Source organism: Rutidosis leptorrhynchoides, chromosome 5, assembly GCF_046630445.1.
Source record: "Rutidosis leptorrhynchoides isolate AG116_Rl617_1_P2 chromosome 5, CSIRO_AGI_Rlap_v1, whole genome shotgun sequence".
Taxonomy (NCBI): Eukaryota; Viridiplantae; Streptophyta; class Magnoliopsida; order Asterales; family Asteraceae; genus Rutidosis; species Rutidosis leptorrhynchoides.
This window is the reverse complement of record NC_092337.1, coordinates 461,262,003-461,287,794: the sequence shown is the minus strand read 5'-3', so window position 1 is coordinate 461,287,794 and position 25,792 is coordinate 461,262,003. Positions and strand designations below refer to the sequence as shown.

Genomic DNA, 25,792 nt, shown 5'->3' with positions numbered 1-25,792 from the left:
TAATAATAGTAAAAGTGGCGGGTTGTTTATGCTCGATAGTGGTGGCGGTTATCACAATGATAGGTGGTTGAGGGTGGTGATGAAGGGTGGGGGTGACTATATCTCTGCCTATATCTATATGTGTATGTATATTGTATATATAAAATAGATAGATGAGGTAGATGGAAATTGAAAATGGGTAAGTGCTTCACATTCAATATGCAGGTAATATATATACAAATATAATTTAGTGGAGACAATAGACATCAAACAAAAACAGTAACTTCATTCAATAATATCGCGCTTCTTTTCAATTCACGGGTAAGTATGCATAAAAGTGATAATAGAAGATTGATAATCAAAAACCGTGCACATAATATAATATTACATCACGTAACATAAACGTGTATGAATTTTTAGCAGCCATAAACTTGGATTTTAATTTTGACGACAGTTTTATTAGAGATAGTATTTCGTACTCCGTCGTTAATCAGTGACGGATAAAAGTATTCCGAAAAATCCTAAATTTCTATATTTTTTTATTTTAATCATTATTGTAATAAAAACGGTCATTAATTATTTAAAATTATTAAATAAAAATTAAATCAACTGTCCGCACTCGATCCTGAGTAAAATATAAAAAGTGTTAAAATTTAATAATTAGATCCTAAATATACTTTTAATAAGCCTAAAATTTATATAACTCATCTTCGGATCACCGTTTATTTTAAAATCATATAAGTTCGAATTTAACTTGCTTAATATCGATCAAATGACAATTGAGTGTTACTGTCGTTTATTAAATAGGTTCGAAATCACAAAATATATATTTAATATACTTTATTCATATAGATGTGTTTTAAATTATAATTATCATAATCTCATATTTTTATTTTATTTTACATAATTAATTTTAATAACAACAACATATAATATTTCAAATTATATTTTCAATTATATATATATATATATATATATATATATATATATATATATATACACACACACACACACATATCTATTTACAATTAATTGTCCGTGAATCGTCGGAAACGGTCGAAGTCAAATGAATGTACGAAAATCGTTAAAAAAGTTTGAGACGTAACATAACGAACTTTGCTTATCATGTCAGAATTATGAAATCGTATCGTGAGTTTGGTTCAAAATTAGTCGAAATTTTCCGGGTCATGTGTGAAGACCCGTCCTAATCCATCCGGACAAAGTCCACATTGATTACAAACGATTCACAACAGTTGATTACATCGCGAGGTATTTGACCTCTATATGATACATTTTACAAACATTGCATTCATTTAGAAAAGACAATCTTTCTTTACAATGAAAATTAGTGGCATGCATACCATTTCAGAATATATCCAACTATAATTGACTTAATAATAATCTTGATGAACTCAATGACTCGAATGCAACGTCTTTTGAAATATGTCATGAATGACTCCAAGTAACATTTCTAAAATGAGCAAATGCACAGCGGAAGATTTCTTTCATACCTGAGAATAAACATGCTTTCAAGTGTCAACCAAAAGGTTGGTGAGTTCATTAGTTTAATCATAAATAATCATTTCATAATTTTAATAGACCACAAGATTTCATATTTCAATTTCTCATAAACATACGTCCCATGCATAGAGACAAAAATATCATTCATATGGATTGAACACCTGGTAACCGACATTCACAATATACATATAAGAATATCCCCATCATTCCGGGATCCTCCTTCGGACATGATATTAAATTTTGAAGTACTAAAGCATCCGGTACTTTGGATGGGGCTTGTTGGACCCGATAGATCTATCTTTAGAATTCGCGTCAATTAGGGTTTCTGTTCCCTAATTCTTAGATTACCAGACTATATAAAAAGGGGCATATTCGATTTCGATCATTCAACCATATAATGTAGTTTCAATCACTTGTGTCCATTCCGTAAAACATTTATAAAAACAGCGCATGCATTCTCAGTCCCAAAAATATATATTGCAAAAGCATTTAAAAAGAGATTAATGAAACTCACCATACTGTATTTTGTAGTAAAAATACATAGGAAGATATTGAACAAGTATAGGGTTGGCCTCGGATTCACGAACCTATATCATTCATATATATATATTAACACATATCACATTCAATCGACTAAGTTTATTTATATTATATAATATATTAAAATTAATATCTTTATATATATATATAGGACTATGTTAAGATATGTTTTTATATAACTATTACTTTATTTGGTAAAATAATATTTATAATAGAAAGTTGTAATATTTTTATAAAAATAAGGATACTAATAATAATAATAATAATAATAATAATAATAATAATAATAATAATAATAATAATAATAATAATAATAATAATAAGTGTTAGTAACAATGATGATAATAATATATAAAAATCTTGATAATGATAATAATAATAATAATAATAATAATAATAATAATAATAATAACAATTTTTCTAATAATGTTAATCTTAATAAGATGACAATTTTAATTAATAATAATAATAATATTAATAATAATAAATATGTTAATGATAATAATAATAACAAAAATAATAAAAGTGCTACCTTAATGAAACAAGCTCCAAAAAAAAAATTGCCGCCGCCTAGGCTCGAACCCGCGACCTCTCGATCACTCGCAACACTACTTACCATTACTCCGATTCTATTTCTCTGTTTTAATTCGGCCCTATATTACTTTAACCCGTCGTTGCCATTTCCATTGAGCTGGCCCATTCGGCCCAACAACAGAAGTTCACGGCCCAGACAGCTTTCTTAAAAAAATTTATTATAGTAGTGGACTTGGTTCGAACCCAGGACCTCCAGTTCACCATACACTACTCTTAACCACCTAGTCTAACTTGTTTTTCTGAAAACTCTATCACCCCACATATATATAATTCCGTTTTCTAGATCTTCATCCCAATACAACAACAGGAACGTGGCCCAACATAATATGGCAGTTTTTGTCTCGGCCCAATTAGTAGTCGTAAATAGAATACAGAAGCTGTGTCCCAGACTCGTTGGATTTGGAATCCCATATATCCCAATCATTCCCCACGTGTTATAGCACTACTCAAGAAAGTTTAATTAATTTATGGATCACTTTACCTGCTAATTTAATTATTAATCACTTTCCTTGATCCACAAAATAAATCCACTTCTAAACATGATCGTCATCTTTAATTATTATACATCGTCTGTATTGCAGGTTGATCATGGTTCAAGCCTTAATAGCGAACTTAGTTAATATGATTTGGTTTTAATCTATCGAACAACAGCATGTATCTATGGTTGTAAACGGTGGGTTTTGGTGGGTTGGTAATCGAAGAAAGACAGCAATATAGCAGCAGATATGTGACGGAAATCATGGTGCTTTTTGGACAGAAAATAGTAATTAGAAAGAAAAATGAGCAGCGGTAATAGTTAGTGGAGGTGGTTCATGATAGGAAGAAAAATAGTATTGGGTTCTTGGTAATCGTAGAACAGAAGTAGAAACAGAAGAAGAGAAATCGTTCGTGGGTTTATGAAGGTAACGGTTTCGATGGGTTTCGAATAAGGTGGTGTTTGGGCTGTGATCGTAATCGAAACATACAGATTTATTGGAAATCAATTAATAATACTTTGTATAACTAATTTAATAATTAAGTATGATTATAAGTATCACCTTCCTATCGTTATCAACGTTCCTAATCGTCACCACTATATTCACTGTATTCACTGTATCAATTTTCTGTTTCCACAACATTATCCTTTTATTCACCATTATCCATCATGCTCGCTACACATCAACAACATCACACAGCATAAACGTTTTATCATCACAGCGTAAGTGAAGTAGTAGCAGGTTCACGACGGAGTAAACTATTGGTGGTGGTTCTATGGTTTAGTAACCGGAGCAGAATACCTAAGCAGCTCGATTTGCAGCAGTCACATGACAACAAGGGATTAAAAGATGTTTGATAGCGATTGCTCTAGGTGATAGGGTTGTGATCGGGCACTAACAGATACATGATGATAAGTGATGTTCCTTGATGGTTGTGGTGGTGGTGATTAGGTGATGGTGGTTATCGTTGTTGAAACAAAAATCATAGTGTTTTGTTGATCGATAGTGGTGAAGATTTTTCACGATTTTGGTGTTTCGGTTGTAGAAATATGAGTGAGATAGATAGAGAGAGAGAGAGAGAGAGAGATAGAGAGAGAGAGAAAAGAAGTGATGGTTACCGGTTTTTATGGTGATCATGGTGGTCGTGCAGGGTGGTGATTGGTGGTAGGGATGATAGTGACTAATGGGATGGTGAAGAAGGAGAAGCACAAGTGTTTTGTGATTTCATCTCTAATATCTAATATCTGTTATGTGTATATGTTTATATATATATAATTTATAATTATAATACTATGAGTGAAAAGAAATCAATCATCCAATCATGCACAGGGACCTAAATAGGATAGCCACTTTCTTGATATTTTGCACCGACGATTTTAACATGTAGATTATATCGTGTCCATTGCTAAACGGTTAACGTATAAAAGTGTTCCTAAAAATCCTAAATTTTTAGTTTAAGTATATTTAATTATTTCAGTCATTACCTATTTGAAACTTGATTAAAAAGGTTCGTTAATTATTTATTTTCTGTTCCATTTAACATGTACGGAGTACTAACATTTAATCTAAAAAGATAAAAATATAATTATCAAACCTAAAATCTTCGTAATCGATTTACAGTTAAACTTTTATTTTAAATCTTCGTGAACATGTATTATATCTATATTGTAACTAACGAAATGTCAACCGAGTGTTACTGACGTTTATTAATTAGGCTCGAAATCACTTATTTTTAATATCTTCTCTTTTTATATATATAAACAGTTTTTAAATAGTAAGTTTGACTTACCAAAATAAATATATTATATATTTTTAAACTATTAGGTTTAATATAATTTTATATATTTACAAGTAATATTTATATACATATATATATATATAATAATAGTTTTCATTACCTCGCACATTTATTTTACATATTTATTTTCAATAATTAAATCATATAATAAATCAATTAATATTTCAAATTATATATATATATATATATATATATATATATATATATATATATATATATATATATATATATATATATATATATATATATATACAATTAGTGGTTCCTGAATTGTCGAGAACAGTCGAAGGTCAATTGAATATACGAACACAGTTCAAAAATTTTGAGACTCAATATTATAGACCTTGCTTATCTGTCAAAATCATATAAAGATTAAGTTTAAATTTGGTCGGAAATTCCCGGGTCGTCACAGTACCTACCCGTTAAAGAAATTTCGTCCCGAAATTTGAGTGAAGTAGTCATGGCTAACAATAAAAATGTTTTCATGACGAATATGAGTTGTTAAATAGAGTTTTATCATTATTGACTAATATAGATAAAACAATTCGATTATCCGAAGTGTACGCGTGAAGCTATCACAAAAGATTGAGATAGAAATTTAACTTTTGACGTAGTCACGGTTGAATTTAGAAAATAAGGTGTGTCTAATCTTTTGACGTTGTCTTGGTTGAATTCCGGAATTCAAGGGATTTAAAGAAAATCTTGAAGATCTATAAAATCTGATTCTTCGGGATTTATGGAAATTAAGATCTCTTTAATTAAATACGGTGATCTGCCCCGATTACTACGTCTGATATTTCCAGTATAAATTAAGCTCTTCCTTTCCATTATTCTCACCATTCTTATACTTTCTTTCTTAGTTCATACATCCAAAAGATTCTGAAAATGATTAATCCAGTTCTGATCCTTGTCCTCATCCTTACTATCGCAACAATCATTCTCCTTTTCCAACTTCCACCAGAGGAATCTGCTTTCTTCTACTTCGCCCTCGGGATTATAATGTTTTTAATTCTCCCGTGTCTTTATGTTGCGATAAACATTGATATACACGGTTTGTAATTTATGTGTTGTTATCGGACTTTATATTCTCCCTTATATTTCAAAGCTCTATGCTTTTGTTTTCTCTTCCCGACTTCAAGTCAAGCGAATAATGGTCCAGAATTTATAGATATAGAGTTTCGAATGATTATAATGTTCTAAGCATGAAGGAACGTGATAGCACGATTTGATTTTCAAATTTATCAACATCACGGAAGATAGAACCATCAAGAATACATTTTCTTGATTTGTTACGGAGTTAAGTAGGATGGAAGAGTTATGTAACATGGCACATGATGACGTTATGATCTGTGAATCATCACGTTTCATTTAGAAACTCAGCATGACTTACTGTAATATAATCACGTTGATCAAGTGTCATTATATTATACTAACTCATGCATCAGTTCCCATCATTACTTCAATAACATTCATATTTTAAGCTTGAAAATTTACAGAATATAGAAACTAACAGTTTCTATATGATGTAATACTGATAGCACGAAAAGATTAATGATTTCAGATAAGAATAGTTATAAAAATATCTCCAGAAATATGGAGGATATTTATAATGAAAGGTAAGATAATATCTCAGAATATCTAAGATCAGAGGATGATAGAAACTATTGTCTGCAAGGGTTTAGAGTAAGGAGCAAGTTATTCACTATAGACTTTAGCAGACATTGAATTATTTGGATTCTTTGAAGTTAAACTTATTCTTTGTGATTTATCCACGGCTTTCTTCATAGTTTCGCATAATCTGCTTTTCGGTACTATATTTTCTATTGAATGTTTCCAATATATTGATACACAGGAAGCACGAAGAGGTATATAATTTCGGACGAGAATATTTATGAAAATATCTTCAGAAATATCAAAGATATTAATGATGATATTTTGGAATTTCTAAGTTCGACGGTTGATGGAGAAAGATTTTCCGCAAGATTTTAACATGACTTCGGAGCAAGATATTCTCTAAAGATTTCAACGGATCCAGAATTACCTGAATCCTTTGAATATAGGATTTGGTCCTTGTATTTGTCCTTGGTCTCCTTCATGGGTAACTCAATCTGTTTTTCAATACCCAATTTTCTATCGAGCGTTCCTAACACTCCTTTCTTTATCATCAAACTTTTGTCCGTTTAGACCATCTACCATTTTTCTGTTTCCTCTGCATTTAATGCTATGATATCTGAATCATCGGTTATTAATCCGAGGTGGTTTCAGGAGAATTATGTTTTTAGATGATTAAACGCTGATGGTAATATGATGGAATATGAAAGGTTACCTGGTAACAATAAAGGAGCACGCGTATATATAAACGTTATAATAAGGTTGTTTCGTATGAAAAGTCGAAGTTGACTTGTTGGAGCTGTGACAAAATTGGCTAATTTTGAAAAGGGATCGCAAAGTTGTTTTTGTTAATAAATGCCAAAGGATCTGACGCGGCTACGTGTTGAACTTTTACTCAATTGCCGAGAGTTTCTCAGGTGCATAACTATATGCATAAATCTTTCCTTCCGTAGATGAAGTGCGGTTGATTCATCCTATCGATTGAGGTGTTTTCAAGAATCATGAAAGGTTTGAACGCAGAACGTAATCGTGAAGATACAAATGAGGTTTAAGACGAAATCAAGTGGCAACTTGAAGAATTGTTTAGTTTCATATGTTATAATCAATATTTTAATTCTTTTTAATTGTCCAATGTTATTAGTCCACAGTCGATAGTCCACAGTTGACAGTCCAATAATTCATATATAGTTTAATATATAATATTCGTATTAATTAATACGTGTCGTGACCCGTATATGTCTCAGACTCGAAAACAACTCAAACTATATATATTATTGTAGAATCAACCTCAACCCTGTATAGAGAACTCGATCATTACTGCATATAGAGTGTCTATGGTGATTCCAAATAATATATATAGATGCGTCGATATGATATGTCAAAACCTTGTATACGTGTCCCGATATTTAAAGTGCGTAAAATAAATAACAGAAAATTAAATAACGATAAATAAAGTGCGTAAAGTAAATAACAGAAATTTAATGACGATAAATAAAATTGCGAGAATGTAAATTGCGATAAAATAAATTGCGATAAATAAAATGTAATCAGTTAGCTAGGATTTTGTTAGCGTGGGTTCTTAACAAAATTTCTCATAGTTAATTTGTTTGTTTCTAACAAATTTTATTTTGTACAATGTTTTCTTCATTATGCCACTTGTCGGATTCTGATAGGTCAAAATCCAAATATGTATTTGGATGAATATGGTTATTCGGTGGTGAACGGATTTGTATATCGGTGAATGTAAGTAGGATAGTATATGACTGTTGAAACAGATTCGAAGAACGTACAATGTAACTTATTAATGTGAAATTTAAATAGTCCCCGGGTATTACCTACCCGTTAAAATATTTTCACCATTAACAGTTTGTACAAGAGAATTTTTTTTTAATTACAATCTTTATGAAAATATATATACATATATATTTTCTTCAGATGTAATCATGGATTTAATGAGTTAACTTAATATTAAACTCATTTAGTTTTCGGTTGGAACTAGAATAAATAATCTTTAAAACTTTAGAGATTACATATTCGCCATGTCGCACGAAGATATATGAGGTAGAATGATACGTAGAACGAAGATCATACTCAAGGTACAGATGATGATATTGAAGCATGGATTGTTGATGGTACTGGTGCTGTTATTGATTGCACTGTTGGTGCCGGTGATGTTGCTGAAGCTGGTACATTTTGCACCATATTCTCCGGCTTGATTATTCGAGCGCGAAGTTCGTTGATTTATTACTGTAGGATGATTGTCGGTAACGAGCGGATAAATAAGGTTCAGAATTGTGGGTAGAATATAATCTTGTCGAGTTACCCTGGAAATGGGACTGAAAATGATGTCTCGAATAAGTTCACCGGTAAACGCTTCAGGTTCATTGTCACGAGGTGAATTCAGTTGGTGGAAGGGATTGCCTTCTGTGCGTTTCCATTAATTAAGTCAACTACGAACCCATCAGATGAATTTATAATGGCTGATTGGTTGATTCATGCCGATGACGCTGTTTTCGGAGTTTAAGTGAACATCTATGTCGGAATATCTGTCGGAATAACTATCGGAATAGCTATCAGAATCTGAGGGACTCAAACTGGTTGCAGGATTCATCTCGTACGATCAGATGAAGGATTTTCGATAAGAAATAGATTATAGGGTGTAGATTAGTACCCTGCAATACATAATTTACATATGCATATATAATACTAAAATCCCATAAGTTTCAGAGGAATCTACGAAAGTTGTCAGGCAAAATTACAGTAACAGGTACACTAAGATATGAAGTAGCAGATACGCTAAGATATGAATTTTGTCTATACACTATTCATGCAGTCATTTAGTAAAGCGTGTCTAGACTAAGAATGATAAGTAGATGATTTTCGACTAGAAAAGATAAGCAAAACTTTTGACATGCAGACACGGTCGAAGTCCAGACTCACTAATGCATTCTAACGAATTATCAGTTAGACACACTAACGCAGACCTGGTTCGCTAAGACCATCACTCTGATACCAACTGTGAAGACCCGTCCTAATCCATCCGGACAAAGTCCACATTGATTACAAACGATTCACAACAGTTGATTACATCGCGAGGTATTTGACCTCTATATGATACATTTTACAAACATTGCATTCGTTTAGAAAAGACAATCTTTCTTTACAATGAAAATTAGTGGCATGCATACCATTTCAGAATATATCCAACTATAATTGACTTAATAATAATCTTGATGAACTCAATGACTCGAATTCAACGTCTTTTGAAATATGTCATGAATGACTCCAAATAACATTTCTAAAATGAGCAAATGCACAGCGGAAGATTTCTTTCATACCTGAGAATAAACATGCTTTCAAGTGTCAACCAAAAGGTTGGTGAGTTCATTAGTTTAATCATAAATAATCATTTCATAATTTTAATAGACCACAAGATTTCATATTTCAATTTCTCATAAACATACGTCCCATGCATAGAGACAAAAATATCATTCATATGGATTGAACACCTGGTAACCGACATTCACAATATACATATAAGAATATCCCCATCATTCCGGGATCCTCCTTCGGACATGATATTAAATTTCGAAGTACTAAAGCATCCGGTACTTTGGATGGGGCTTGTTGGGCCCGATAGATCTATCTTTAGAATTCGCGTCAATTAGGGTTTCTGTTCCCTAATTCTTAGATTACCAGATTATATAAAAAGGGGCATATTCGATTTCGATCATTCAACCATATAATGTAGTTTCAATCACTTGTGTCCATTCCGTAAAACATTTATAAAAACAGCGCATGCATTCTCAGTCCCAAAAATATATATTGCAAAAGCATTTAAAAAGGGATTAATGAAACTCACCATACTGTATTTTGTAGTAAAAATACATAGGACGATATTGAACAAGTATAGGGTTGGCCTCGGATTCACGAACCTATATCATTCATATATATATTAACACATATCACATTCAATCGACTAAGTTTATTTATATTGTATAATATATTAAAATTAATATCTTTATATATATATATATATATATATATATAGGACTATGTTAAGATATGTTTTATATAACTATTACTTTATTTGGTAAAATAATATTTATAATAGAAAGTTGTAATATTTTTATAAAAATAAGGATACTAATAATAATAATAATAATAATAATAATAATAATAATAAGTGTTAGTAACAATGATGATAATAATATATAAAAATCTTGATAATGATAATAATAATAATAATAATAATAACAATTTTTCTAATAATGTTAATCTTAATAAGATGACAATTTTAATTAATAATAATAATATTAATAATAATAAATATGTTAATGATAATAATAATAACAAAAATAATAAAAGTACTACCTTAATGAAACAAGCTCCAAAAAAAAAAATTGCCGCCGCCTAGGCTCGAACCCGCGACCTCTCGATCACTCGCAACACTACTTACCATTACTCCGATTCTATTTCTCTGTTTTAATTCGGCCCTATATTACTTTAACCCGTCGTTGCCATTTCCATTGAGCTGGCCCATTCGGCCCAACAACAGAAGTTCACGGCCCAGACAGCTTTCTTAAAAAAATTTATTATAGTAGTGGACTTGGTTCGAACCCAGGACCTCCAGTTCACCATACACTACTCTTAACCACCTAGTCTAACTTGTTTTTCTGAAAACTCTATCACCCCACATATATATAATTCCGTTTTCTAGATCTTCATCCCAATACACCAACAGGAACGTGGCCCAACATAATATGGCAGTTTTTGTCTCGGCCCAATTAGTAGTCGTAAATAGAATACAGAAGCTGTGTCCCAGACTCGTTGGATTTGGAATCCCATATATCCCAATCATTCCCCACGTGTTATAGCACTACTCAAGAAAGTTTAATTAATTTATGGATCACTTTACCTGCTAATTTAATTATTAATCACTTTCCTTGATCCACAAAATAAATCCACTTCTAAACATGATCGTCATCTTTAATTATTATACATCGTCTCTATTGCAGGTTGATCATGGTTCAAGCCTTAACAGCGAACTTAGTTAATATGATTTGGTTTTAATCTATCGAACAACAACATGTATCTATGGTTGTAAACGGTGGGTTTTGGTGGGTTGGTAATCGAAGAAAGACAGCAATATAGCAGCAGATATGTGACGGAAATCATGGTGCTTTTTGGACAGAAAATAGTAATTAGAAAGAAAAATGAGCAGCGGTAATAGTTAGTGGAGGTGGTTCATGATAGGAAGAAAAATAGTATTGGGTTCTTGGTAATCGTAGAACAGAAGTAGAAACAGAAGAAGAGAAATCGTTCGTGGGTTTATGAAGGTAACGGTTTCGATGGGTTTCGAATAAGGTGGTGTTTGGGCTGTGATCGTAATCGAAACATACAGATTTATTGGAAATCAATTAATAATACTTTGTATAACTAATTGAATAATTAAGTATGATTATAAGTATCACCTTCCTATCGTTATCAACGTTCCTAATCGTCACCACTATATTCACTGTATCAATTTTCTGTTTCCACAACATCATCCTTTTATTCACCATTATCCATCATGCTCGTTACACATCAACAACATCACACAGCATAAACGTTTTATCATCACTGTCACCATCTTTCTCGATACGGTTAGTCTCCAACATCACCACCTTCCTTGTTATAAATGGAAAACAGAAACGCGTAAGTGAAGTAGTAGCAGGTTCACGACGGAGTAAACTATTGGTGGTGGTTCTATGGTTTAGTAACCAGAGCAGAATACCTAAGCAGCTCGATTTGCAGCAGTCACATGACAACAAGGGATTAAAAGATGTTTGATAGCGATTGCTCTAGGTGATAGGGTTGTGATCGGGCACTAACAGATACATGATGATAAGTGATGTTCCTTGATGGTTGTGGTGGTGGTGATTAGGTGATGGTGGTTATCGTTGTTGAAACAAAAATCATAGTGTTTTGTTGATCGATAGTGGTGAAGATTTTTCACGATTTTGGTGTTTCGGTTGTAGAAATATGAGTGAGATAGATAGAGAGAGAGAGAGAGAAAAAAAGAAGTGATGGTTGCCGGTTTTTATGGTGATCATGGTGGTCGTGCAGGGTGGTGATTGGTGGTAGGGATGATAGTGACTAATGGGATGGTGAAGAAGGAGAAGCACAAGTGTTTTGTGATTTCATCTCTAATATCTAATATCTGTTATGTGTATATGTTTATATATATATAATTTATAATTATAATACTATGAGTGAAAAGAAATCAATCATCCAATCAAGCACAGGGACCTAAATAAGATAGCCACTTTCTTGATATTTTGCACCGACGATTTTAACATGTAGATTATATCGTGTCCATTGCTAAACGGTTAACGTATAAAAGTGTTCCTAAAAATCCCAAATTTTTAGTTTAAGTATATTTAATTATTTCAGTCATTACCTGTTTGAAACTTGATCAATAAGGTTCGTTAATTATTTATTTTCTGTTCCATTTAACATGTACGGAGTACTAACATTTAATCTAAAAAGATAAAAATATAATTATCAAACCTAAAATCTTCGTAATCGATTTACAGTTAAACTTTTATTTTAAATCTTCATGAACATGTATTATATCTATATTGTAACTAACGAAATGTCAACCGAGTGTTACTGACGTTTATTAATTAGGCTCGAAATCACTTATTTTTAATATCTTCTCTTTCTATATATATAAACAGTTTTTAAATAGTAAGTTTGACTTACCAAAATAAATATATTATATATTTTTAAACTATTAGGTTTAATATAATTTTATATATTTACAAGTAATATTTATATACATATATATATATATATATATATATATATATATATATATATATATAATAATAGTTTTCATTACCTCGCACATTTATTTTACATATTTATTTTCAACAATTAAATCATATAATAAATCAATTAATATTTCAAATTATATATATATATATATATATATATATATATATATATATATATATATATATATATATATATATATATATATATATATATATATATATATATATATACAATTAGTGGTTCCTGAATTGTCGAGAACAGTCGAAGGTCAATTGAATATACGAACACAGTTCAAAAATTTTGAGACTCAATATTATAGACCTTGCTTATCTTTCGAAATCATATAAAGATTAAGTTTAAATTTGGTCGGAAATTCCCGGGTCATCACATCATGACACAAATCATCGTTATATTATCTCCATCACCGCATCTGTCTTCGTACCACTTTCCCCTGAATTACACTTTAGACCCTCGTCTTCCTCACTTTTATCATTTTATTCTTGTTTTTTCACCACCCTCAACCAACCAACCCCACCGCGGCCTTCGTACAACCGCTTCTTACGGAGGATCACGTTGGGAGAATCAACTCAAAGAATCTGCTAAGCCCCGATCATACAACAATCATGTGGTTCTCATCACCGGTGCCACTGGTTTCGTCGGCGCTCACGCTTCTGTCGCTCTCAAACGTGCGGAGACGGAGTTGTCGGACTTGACAATTTCAATTCCTCAACTAGACAATTTCAATTCCTATTACGATGTTAATTTAAAGAAAGCAAGGAAATCGCAACTTCTCGATCACATCGGTGTGGTCATCGTTGACGGAGATATTAAAGAGATATATGAAGATGAAGCAAATCACAAAGTCAAAGCTGTGGTCAACTCACTCTCATCATAATACATGAAGAGACAAAAGCATTTTATTAATTGTAATTGTATTTAATTTATTCACTAAATATGTATTATTGGTTGTTAGAGAGAGTTAGTTACAAATTAGTTAGTAGTTAGTGGTAGTTAGCTGATAGACATAGAGCTGGTATAAAAAGGCTGTATTCTTCTTCATTTGTAATGTAAAAAACATTTTATCATCATCAATGAAATTTATGGCGATTATGCCAAATTCATAATCTTGTTATGGTATCAGAGCTGGATCACAATCAGTGATTCGATCTTCGTTCTATCTAATTCATCAAGCATCACATAAGAGGATTCGATCTTCGTTCTATCTAATCAGTGATTCGATCTTCGTTCTATCTAAATCACAATTTAACTGAAAATCTCACCGAAGAGGACCATAATTCACCCAATCATCCACTATTCCTTCATCAAAATGATCATCCAGGCTTGATTCTCATATCAAAGAAGCTCACTGGTTCTGATAACTATGGCTCTTGGAAGCGATCTATGATGATTGCCTTAAATGCAAAGAACAAATTGAAGATCGTTATAGGTGAACTTGCTAAACCAGAAACTAATTTAAGAACAAGAGCACTATGGGAGAGGAACAATGACATGATTATATCATGGATACTCAATACGATAACGGACCAGATCAGCAACTCACTCAATTTTGTCAACACTACAAGTGAACTATGGAAGGAGCTTCATGAAATGTTCCGTTCTTATTGATTAAAAACATTCCATATTAATTGATTTCGTTGCGAGGTTTTGACCTCTATATGAGACGTTTTTCAAAGACTACATTCATTTTTAAAACAAACCATAACCTTTATTTCATAAATAAAGGTTTAAAAAGCTTTACGTAGATTATCAAATAATGATAATCAAAAATATCCTGTTTACACACGACCATTACATAATGGTTTACAATACAAATATGTTACATCGAAATCAGTTTCTTGAATGCAGTTTTTACACAATATCATACAAACATGGACTCCAAATCTTATCCTTATTTTAGTATGCAACAGCGGAAGCTCTTAGTATTCACCTGAGAATAAACATGCTTTAAACGTCAACAAAAATGTTGGTGAGTTATAGGTTTAACCTATATATATCAAATCGTAACAATAGACCACAAGATTTCATATTTCAATACACATCCCATACATAGAGATAAAAATCATTCATATGGTGAACACCTGGTAACCGACATTAACAAGATGCATATATATAAGAATATCCCCATCATTCCGGGACACCCTTCGGATATGATATAAATTTCGAAGTACTAAAGCATCCGGTACTTTGGATGGGGTTTGTTAGTCCCAATAGATCTATCTTTAAGATTCGCGTCAATTAGGGTGTCTGTTCCCTAATTCTTAGATTACCAGACTTAATAAAAAGGGGCATATTCGATTTCGATAATTCAACCATAGAATGTATTTTATTAAGTCAGCTGTCCTCGTTAGTAACCTACAACTAGTTGTCCACAGTTAGATGTACAGAAATAAATCGATAAATATTATCTTGAATCAATCCACGACCCAGTGTATACGTATCTCAGTATTGATCACAACTCAAACTATATATATTTTGGAATCAACCTCAACCCTGTATATCTAACTCCAACATTCACATATAGAGTGTCTATGGTTGTTCCGAAATATATATAGATGTTTCGACATGATAGGTCGAAACATTGTATACGTGTCTATGGTATCTCAAGATTACATAATATACAATACAAGTTTATTAAGTTATGGTTGGAATAGATTTGTTACCAATTTTCACGTAGCTAAAATGAGAAAAATTATCCAATCTTGTTTTACCCATAACTTCTTCATTTTAAATCCGTTTTGAGTGAATCAAATTGCTATGGTTTCATATTGAACTCTATTTTATGAATCTAAACAGAAAAGTATAGGTTTATAGTCGGAAAAATAAGTTACAAGTCGTTTTTGTAAAGGTAGTCATTTCAGTCGAAAGAACGACGTCTAGATGACCATTTTAGAAAACATACTTCCACTTTGAGTTTAACCATAATTTTTGGATATAGTTTCATGTTCATAATAAAAAATCATTTTCTCAGAATAACAACTTTTAAATCAAAGTTTATCAGAGATTTTAATTAACTAACCCAAAACAGCCTGCGGTGTTACTACGACGGCGTAAATCCGGTTTTACGGTGTTTTTTGTGTTTCCAGGTTTTAAATCATTAAGTTAGCATATCATATAGATATAGAACATGTGTGTAGTTAATTTTAAAAGTCAAGTTAGAAGGATTAACTTTTGTTTGCGAACAAGTTTAGAATTAACTAAACTATGTTCTAGTGATTACGAGTTTAAACCTTCGAATAAGATAGTTTTATATATATGAATCGAATGATGTTATGAACATCATTACTACCTCAAGTTTAGTAGGTAAACCTACTGGAAGTGACAAGAAATGATCTAGCTTCAAAGGATCTTGGATGGCTTAAAATTTCTTGAAGTAGGATCATGACACAAAAACAAGTTCAAGTAAGATTTTTACTCGAATTAAGATAGTTTATAGTTATAGAAATTGAATCAAAGTTTGAATATGAATATTACCTTGAATAAGAAAGATAACCTACTATATATAACAAAGGTTTCTTGATCTTAGATGATTACTTGGAATGAATTAGAAAGCTTGGAAGTAAATTAGTAAACTTGAAGGGATTTTTGAAGTGTTCTTGAAGTGTTCTTCCTATGATGATTATAGCTTGATTCTTGAAGTGATTTTTGATGAAGATGGTGATTAACTACTGGAAAAATACGTTCATAATAGTGTGTGTGTGTGTTGAGAGAGAATTAGAAAGAGAATTGGAAGTGAAATGGAGTGAATGATGAGTGGTAATTGGTGAGTGGTGAGTGGGGTTAAAAGGAGTTCTAGTTAGTTGACTAGCTCATGGTAGAAGTTAAAATTGATTAGTCATACATGACATAATCAAGATTGGAATCCCATGCTAGTTCCTATTGGTATATACTCATAGTAAGTACGTTTTGAAGCTGTGTATAATACGGGTAAGAATACGACTAGAATTCTTGATGAAAGAAAAGAATGGCAAAGTAACTGTAACCATTTTCGTTAAGTATGAGTGTTTTGATATATGTCTTGAAGTCTTCCAAAAGTATTTTAATACATCTAAATACACTACATGTATATACATTTTAACTGAGTCGTTAAGTCATCGTTAGTCGTTACATGTAAGTGTTGTTTTGAAACCTTTAAGTTAACGATCTCAATTAATGTTGTTAACCCATTGTTTATTATATCTAATGAGATGTTAAATTATTATATTATCATGATATTATGATATATTAATATATCTTAATATGATATATATACATTTAAATGTCGTTACAACGATAATCGTTACATATATGTCTCGTTTCGAAATCCTTAAGTTAGTAGTCTTGTTTATATGTATATAACTCATTGTTAATATACTTATGGAGATACTTACTTATCATAATCTCATGTTAACCATATGTATATCCATATATATATATCGTCATGTCGTTTTTACAAGTTTTAACGTTCGTGAATCGCCGGTCAACTTGGGTGGTCAATTGTCTATATGAAACATATTTCAATTAATCAAGTCTTAACAAGTTTGATTGCTTAACATGTTGGAAACATTTAATCATGTAAATATCAATCTCAATTAATATATATAAACATGGAAAAGTTCGGGTCACTACAGTACCTACCCGTTAAATAAATTTCGTCCCGAAATTTTAAGCTGTTGAAGGTGTTGACGAATCTTCTGGAAATAGATGCGGGTATTTCTTCTTCATCTGATCTTCACGCTCCCAGGTGAACTCTGGTCCTCTACGAGCATTCCATCGAACCTTAACAATTGGTATCTTGTTTTGCTTAAGTCTTTTAACCTCACGATCCATTATTTCGACGGGTTCTTCGATGAATTGAAGTTTTTCGTTGATTTGGATTTCATCTAACAGAATAGTGAGATCTTCTTTAGCAAAACATTTCTTCAAATTCGAGACGTGGAAAGTGTTATGTACAGCCGCGAGTTGTTGAGGTAACTCAAGTCGGTAAGCTACTGGTCCGACACGATCAATAATCTTGAATGGTCCAATATACCTTGGATTTAATTTCCCTCATTTAGCAAATCGAACAACGCCTTTCCAAGGTGCAACTTTAAGCATGACCATCTCTCCAATTTCAAATTCTATATCTTTTCTTTTAATGTCAGCGTAGCTCTTTTGTCGACTTTCGGTGGTTTTCAACCGTTGTTGAATTTGGATGATCTTCTCGGTAGTTTCTTGTATAATCTCCGGACCCGTAATATGTCTATCCCCCACTTCACTCCAACAAATCGGAGACCTGCACTTTCTACCATAAAGTGCTTCAAACGGCGCCATCTCAATGCTTGAATGGTAGCTGTTGTTGTAGGAAAATTCTGCTAATGGTAGATGTCGATCCCAACTGTTTCCGAAATCAATAACACATGCTCGTAGCATGTCTTCAAGCATTTGTATCGTCCTTTCGCTCTGCCCATCAGTTTGTGGATGATAGGCAGTACTCATGTCTAGACGAGTTCCTAATGCTTGCTGTAATGTCTGCCAGAATCTTGAAATAAATCTGCCATCTCTATCAGAGATAATAGAGATTGGTATTCCATGTCTGGAGACGACTTCCTTCAAATACAGTCGTGCTAACTTCTCCATCTTGTCATCTTCTCTTATTGGCAGGAAATATGCTGATTTGGTGAGACGATCAACTATTACCCAAATAGTATCAAAACCACTTACAGTCCTTGGCAATTTAGTGATGAAATCCATGGTAATGTTTTCCCATTTCCATTCCAGGATTTCGGGTTGTTGAAGTAGACCTGATGGTTTCTGATGCTCAGCTTTGACCTTAGAACACGTCAAACATTCTCCTACGTATTTAGCAACATCGGCTTTCATACCCGGCCACCAAAAATATTTCCTGAGATCCTTGTACATCTTCTCCGTTCCAGGATGTATTGAGTATCTGGTTTTATGAGCTTCTCTAAGTACCATTTCTCTCATATCTCCAAATATTGGTACCCAAATCGTTTCAGCCCTATACCGGGTTCCGTCTTCCCGAATATTAAGATGTTTCTCCGATCCTTTGGGTATTTCATCCTTTAAATTTCCCTCTTTTAAAACTCCTTGTTGCGCCTCCTTTATTTGAGTAGTAAGGTTATTATGAATCATTATATTCATAGATTTTACTCGAATGGGTTCTCTGTCCTTCCTGCTCAAGGCATCAGCTACCACATTTGCCTTCCCCGGGTGGTAACGAATCTCAAAGTCGTAATCATTCAATAATTCAATCCACCTACGCTGCCTCATATTCAGTTGTTTCTGATTAAATATGTGTTGAAGACTTTTGTGGTCGGTATATATAATACTTTTGACCCCATATAAGTAGTGCCTCCAAGTCTTTAATGCAAAAACAACCGCGCCTAATTCCAAATCATGCGTCGTATAATTTTGTTCGTGAATCTTCAATTATCTAGACGCATAAGCAATCACCTTCGTTCGTTGCATTAATACACAACCGAGACCTTGCTTTGATGCGTCACAATAAATCACAAAATCATCATTCCCTTCAGGCAATGACAATATAGGTGTCGTAGTTAGCTTTTTCTTCAATAACTGAAACGCTTTCTCTTGTTCATCATTCCATTCAAATTTCTTCCCTTTATGCGTTAATGCAGTCAAGGGTTTTGCTATTCTGGAAAAGTCTTGGATGAACCTTCTGTAGTAACCAGCTAGTCCTAAAAACTGGCGTATGTGTTTCGGAGTTTTCGGGGTTTCCCACTTTTCAACAGTTTCTATCTTTGCCGGATCCACCTTAATACCTTCTTTGTTCACTATGTGACCGAGGAATTGAACTTCTTCCAACCAAAATGCACACTTTGAAAACTTAGCGTACAATTCTTCCTTCCTCAATACTTCTAACACCTTTCTCAAATGTTCACCGTGTTCTTGGTCATTCTTTGAGTAAATAAGTATGTCATCAATGAAAACAATGACAAACTTGTCAAGGTATGGTCCACACACTCGGTTCATAAGGTCCATGAACACAGCTGGTGCATTAGTTAAACCAAACGGCATGACCATAAACTCGTAATGACCGTAACGTGTTCTGAAAGCAGTCTTTGGAATATCATCTTCTTTCACCCGCATTTGATGATACCCGGAACGTAAGTCAATCTTTGAATAAACAGACGAGCCTTGTAGTTGATCAAATAAGTCGTTGATTCACGGTAGTGGGTAGCGGTTCTTGATGGTAAGTTTGTTCAACTCTCGGTAGTCGATACACAACCTGAATGTACCATCTTTCTTCTTGACAAACAAAACAGGAGCTCCCCACGGTGATGTGCTTGGTCGAATGAAACCACGCTCTAAAAGTTCTTGTAATTGGCTTTGCAGTTCTTTCAACTCGCTGGGTGCGAGTTTGTAAGGAGCACGAGCTATTGGTGCAGCTCCTGGTACAAGATCTATTTGAAATTCAACGGATCGCTGTGGGGGTAATCCCGGTAATTCTTTCGGAAATACATCGGGAAATTCTTTTGCAATGGGAACATCATTGATGCTCTTTTCTTCAGTTTGTACTTTCTCGACGTGTGCTAGAACAGCATAGCAACCTTTTCTTATTAGTTTTTGTGCCTTCAAATTACTAATAATATGTAGCTTCGTGTTGCCCTTTTCTCCGTACACCATTAAGGGTTTTCCTTTTTCTCGTATAATGTGAATTGCATTTTTGTAACAAACGATCTCTGCTTTCACTTCTTTCAACCAGTCCATACCGATTATCACATCAAAACTCCCTAACTCTACTGGTATCAAATCAATCTTAAATGTTTCGCTAACCAGTTTAATTTCTCGATTCCGACATATATTATCTGCTGAAATTAATTTACCATTTGATAATTCGAGTAAAAATTTACTATCCAAAGGCGTCAATGGACAACTTAATTTAGTACAAAAATCTGTACTCATATAGCTTCTATCCGCACCCGAATCAAATAAAACGTAAGCATATTTATTGTCAATAAGAAACGTACCCGTAACAAGCTCCGGGTCTTCCTGTGCCTCTGCCGCATTAATATTGAAAACTCTTCCGCGGCCTTGTCCATTCGTGTTCTCCTGGTTCGGGCAATTTCTAATAATGTGGCCCGGTTTTCCACATTTATAACAAACTACATTGGCATAACTTGCTCCGACACTACGTGCTCCGCCATTACTCGTTCCGACACCATTTGTTCCTTTTGTTCTATTAACCCCTGGTCCGTAGACCTCACACTTCGCCGCGCTATGACCATTTCTTTTACACTTGTTGCAAAATTTGGTGCAGAACCCCGAGTGATACTTTTCACACCTTTGGCATAGCTGCTTCTGATTGTTGTTGTTGTTGCGGTTATTATTGTTGTTGGGATGATTGTTGTAGTTGCTGTTGTTGTTGTTGTTGTTGGGCCATTTGTTGTAGTTGCGATTGATGTTGCGATTGTTGGGATAATTGTTGCGATTATTGTTGTAATTGCTGTTGTTGTTGTATTGGTGATTCTTATCACCGTTTTCCTCCCACTTTCTTTTGACTTGCTTCACATTGGCCTCTTCAGCAGTCTGTTCTTTAATTCTTTCTTCAATCTGGTTCACTAGTTTGTGAGCCATTCTACATGCCTGTTGTATGGAGGCGGGCTCGTGTGAACTTATATCTTCTTGGATTCTTTCCGGTAATCCTTTCACAAACGCGTCGATCTTCTCTTCCTCATCTTCGAATGCTCCCGGACACAATAGGCACAATTATGTGAATCGTCTTTCGTACGTGGTAATATCAAATCCTTGGGTTCGTAACCCTCTAAGTTCTGTCTTGAGCTTATTGACCTCGGTTCTGGGACGGTACTTCTCGTTCATCAAGTGCTTGAATGCTGACCACGGTAGTGCGTACGCATCATCTTGTCCCACTTGCTCTAGATAGGTATTCCACCATGTTAACGCAGAACCTGTGAAGGTATGCGTAGCGTACTTTACTTTGTCCTCTTCAGTACACTTACTTATGGCAAACACCGATTCGACCTTCTCGGTCCACCGTTTCAATCCGATCGGTCCTTTGGTTCCATCAAATTCCAAAGGTTTGCAGGCAGTGAATTCTTTGTAGGTGCATCTTACACGATTTCCTGTACTGCCAGATCCAAGGTTATTGTTGGTATGTAGCGCAGCCTGTACTGCGGCTATGTTTGAAGCTAGAAAAGTACGGAATTCCTCTTCATTAATATTCACGGTGTGTCGAGTAGTTGGTGCCATTTCCTTCAAAATAGTCAAATGGAACAAGTTAATCATACAGAATATTAAGAGTAGTTAATAGTATTTTGTAGCATAATATGAACTCATTTATAAAAGCTTTTTCTTCATATTAGCGTTTTATAAGTTTAAATTCGGGTAGTACCTACCCGTTAAGTTCATACTTAGTAGCTAATATACAATTCAACTACTACAATTCTATATGAAAAACTGATTGTAATAATATTTCGCGTTCAAACTTTTATACAATATTTTACAAACTTACAATACCGCTTATTTTACATAAAGCATGAAATATAGCACACAATAACTTTGATACAAGATAGTTGTGAAGATAATTCTAGCTAGTACACAAGTCATTCAGCAAAGGCAATAAAGACACGTAATTCATACGTCCAGAAACAAGTCATGCATTCTGGTTTTACTAGGACTACTTCCCATCCTTGGTCTTGTGGAACATAACCGTTATGGCCGTTGATAAGATAGCGTGTTGTAACGTCGTCAAAGGGACGAGGGTTACGTAATGAGCAACAGTCTCGTAATAACCTAAAAACCTCATTTCTTACCCCAATTACCGACTCCGTCACTTGTGGGAACGTTTTGTTTAATAGTTGTAGCCCGATGTTCTTGTTCTCACTTTGGTGAGAAGCGAACATTACTAACCCGTAAGCATAACATGCTTCTTTATGTTGCATGTTAGCCGCTTTTTCTAAATCACGAAGTCCTATATTCGAATATACTGAGTCAAAATAATTTCTTAACCCGTTGCGTAAAATAGCATTTGGGTTCCCCGCAATATATGCGTCAAAGTAAACACATCGTAACTTATGGATTTCCCAATGTGATATCCCCCATCTTTCGAACGAAAGCCTTTTATAAACCAAGGCATTCTTGGAACGTTCTTCGAATGTCTTACAAACTGATCTCGCCTTAAATAGTTGTGCCGAGGAATTCTGACCGACTCTAGACAAGATTTCATCAATCATGTCTCCGGGTAGGTCTCTTAAAATATTGGGTTGTCTATCCATTTTGTGTTTTTATACTGTAAAATAGACAAGAGTTAGATTCATAAAAAAAATACTTATTAATACAAGCAATTTTTACATATATCATAAAGCATAAGCACACTATATTACATATATTACACCACACGAATACAACTATCTTATTCCGACTCGCTCGTTTCTTCTTGTTCGGTTTTGGTTCATTTTGCCAAGTTTCTAGGGATATATGATGTACCCCTAATACGAGCCGTCGTTGTCCACATTGGTTTAGAAAAACCTGGTGGTTTAGAGGTTCCCGGGTCATTGTTACAACTTAAGGACTTCGGGGGTTGACGATACATATAAAGTTCATCGGGGTTGGAATTAGATTTCTCTATTTTTATGCCCTTTCCCTTATTATTTTCTTTTGCCTTTTTAAATTCAGTTGGGGTAATTTCTATAACATCATCGGAATTCTCGTCGAAATCCGATTCATCGGAGAATTGGTAATCCTCCCAATATTTTGCTTCCTTGGCGGAAACACCATTGACCATAATTAACCTTGGTCGGTTGGTTGAGGATTCTCTTTTACTTAACCATTTTATTATTTCCCCCACCGGTTCTATTTCTTTTTCCGGTTCCGATTCTTCTTCCGGTTCCGATTCTTCTTCCGGTTCCGACTCTTCTTCCAGTTCCTCTTCGGGAACTTGTGAATCAGTCCACGAATCATTCCAATTTACATTTGACTCTTCATTATTATTAGGTGAGTCAATGGGACTTGTTCTAGAGGTAGACATCTATCACATAATATCAAACACGTTAAGAGATTAATATATCACATAATATTCATATGTTAAAAATATATAGTTTCCAACAAAAATGTTAAGCAATCATTTTTAAAGAAAACACGGTCGAAGTCCAGACTCACTAATGCATCCTAACAAACTCGATAAGACACACTAATGCAAATTTTCTGGTTCTCTAAGACCAACGCTCGGATACCAACTGAAATGTCCCGTTCTTATTGATTAAAAACGTTCCATATTAATTGATTTCGTTGCGAGGTTTTGACCTCTATATGAGATGTTTTTCAAAGACTGCATTCATTTTTAAAACAAACCATAACCTTTATTTCATAAATAAAGGTTTAAAAAGCTTTACGTAGATTATCAAATAATGATAATCTAAAATATCCTGTTTACACACGACCATTACATAATGGTTTACAATACAAATATGTTACATCGAAATCAGTTTCTTGAATGCAGTTTTTACACAATATCATACAAACATGGACTCCAAATCTTGTCCTTATTTTAGTATGCAACAGCGGAAGCTCTTAGTATTCACCTGAGAATAAACATGCTTTAAACGTCAACAAAAATGTTGGTGAGTTATAGGTTTAACCTATATATATCAAATCGTAACAATAGACCACAAGATTTCATATTTCAATACACATCCCATACATAGAGATAAAAATCATTCATATGGTGAACACCTGGTAACCGACATTAACAAGATGCATATATATAAGAATATCCCCATCATTCCGGGACACCCTTCGGATATGATATAAATTTCGAAGTACTAAAGCATCCGGTACTTTGGATGGGGTTTGTTAGTCCCAATAGATCTATCTTTAGGATTCGCGTCAATTAGGGTGTCTGTTCCCTAATTCTTAGATTACCAGAATTAATAAAAAAGGGCATATTCGATTTCGATAATTCAACCATAGAATGTAGTTTCATGTACTTGTGTCTATTTTGTAAATCATTTATAAAACCTGCATGTATTTTCATCCCAAAAATATTAGATTTTAAAAGTGGGACTATAACTCACTTTCACAGATTTTTACTTCGTCGGGAAGTAAGACTTGGCCACTGGTTGATTCACGAACCTATAACAATATATACATATATATCAAAGTATGTTTAAAATATATTTACAACACTTTTAATATATTTTGATGTTTTAAGTTTATTAAGTCAGCTGTCCTCGTTAGTAACCTACAACTAGTTGTCCACAGTTAGATGTACAGAAATAAATCGATAAATATTATCTTGAATCAATCCACGACCCAGTGTATACGTATCTCAGTATTGATCACAACTCAAACTATATATATTTTGGAATCAACCTCAACCCTGTATAGCTAACTCCAACATTCACATATAGAGTGTCTATGGTTGTTCCGAAATATATATAGATGTGTCGACATGATAGGTCGAAACATTGTA

General features: G+C 33.4%; 1 pseudogene; it reads left to right on the top strand.

The window, feature by feature from the left end:
- Positions 1–25,792, top strand: part of LOC139850224 (UDP-glucuronate 4-epimerase 5-like) — a 59,711-nt pseudogene that overhangs the window by 8,242 nt on the left and 25,677 nt on the right.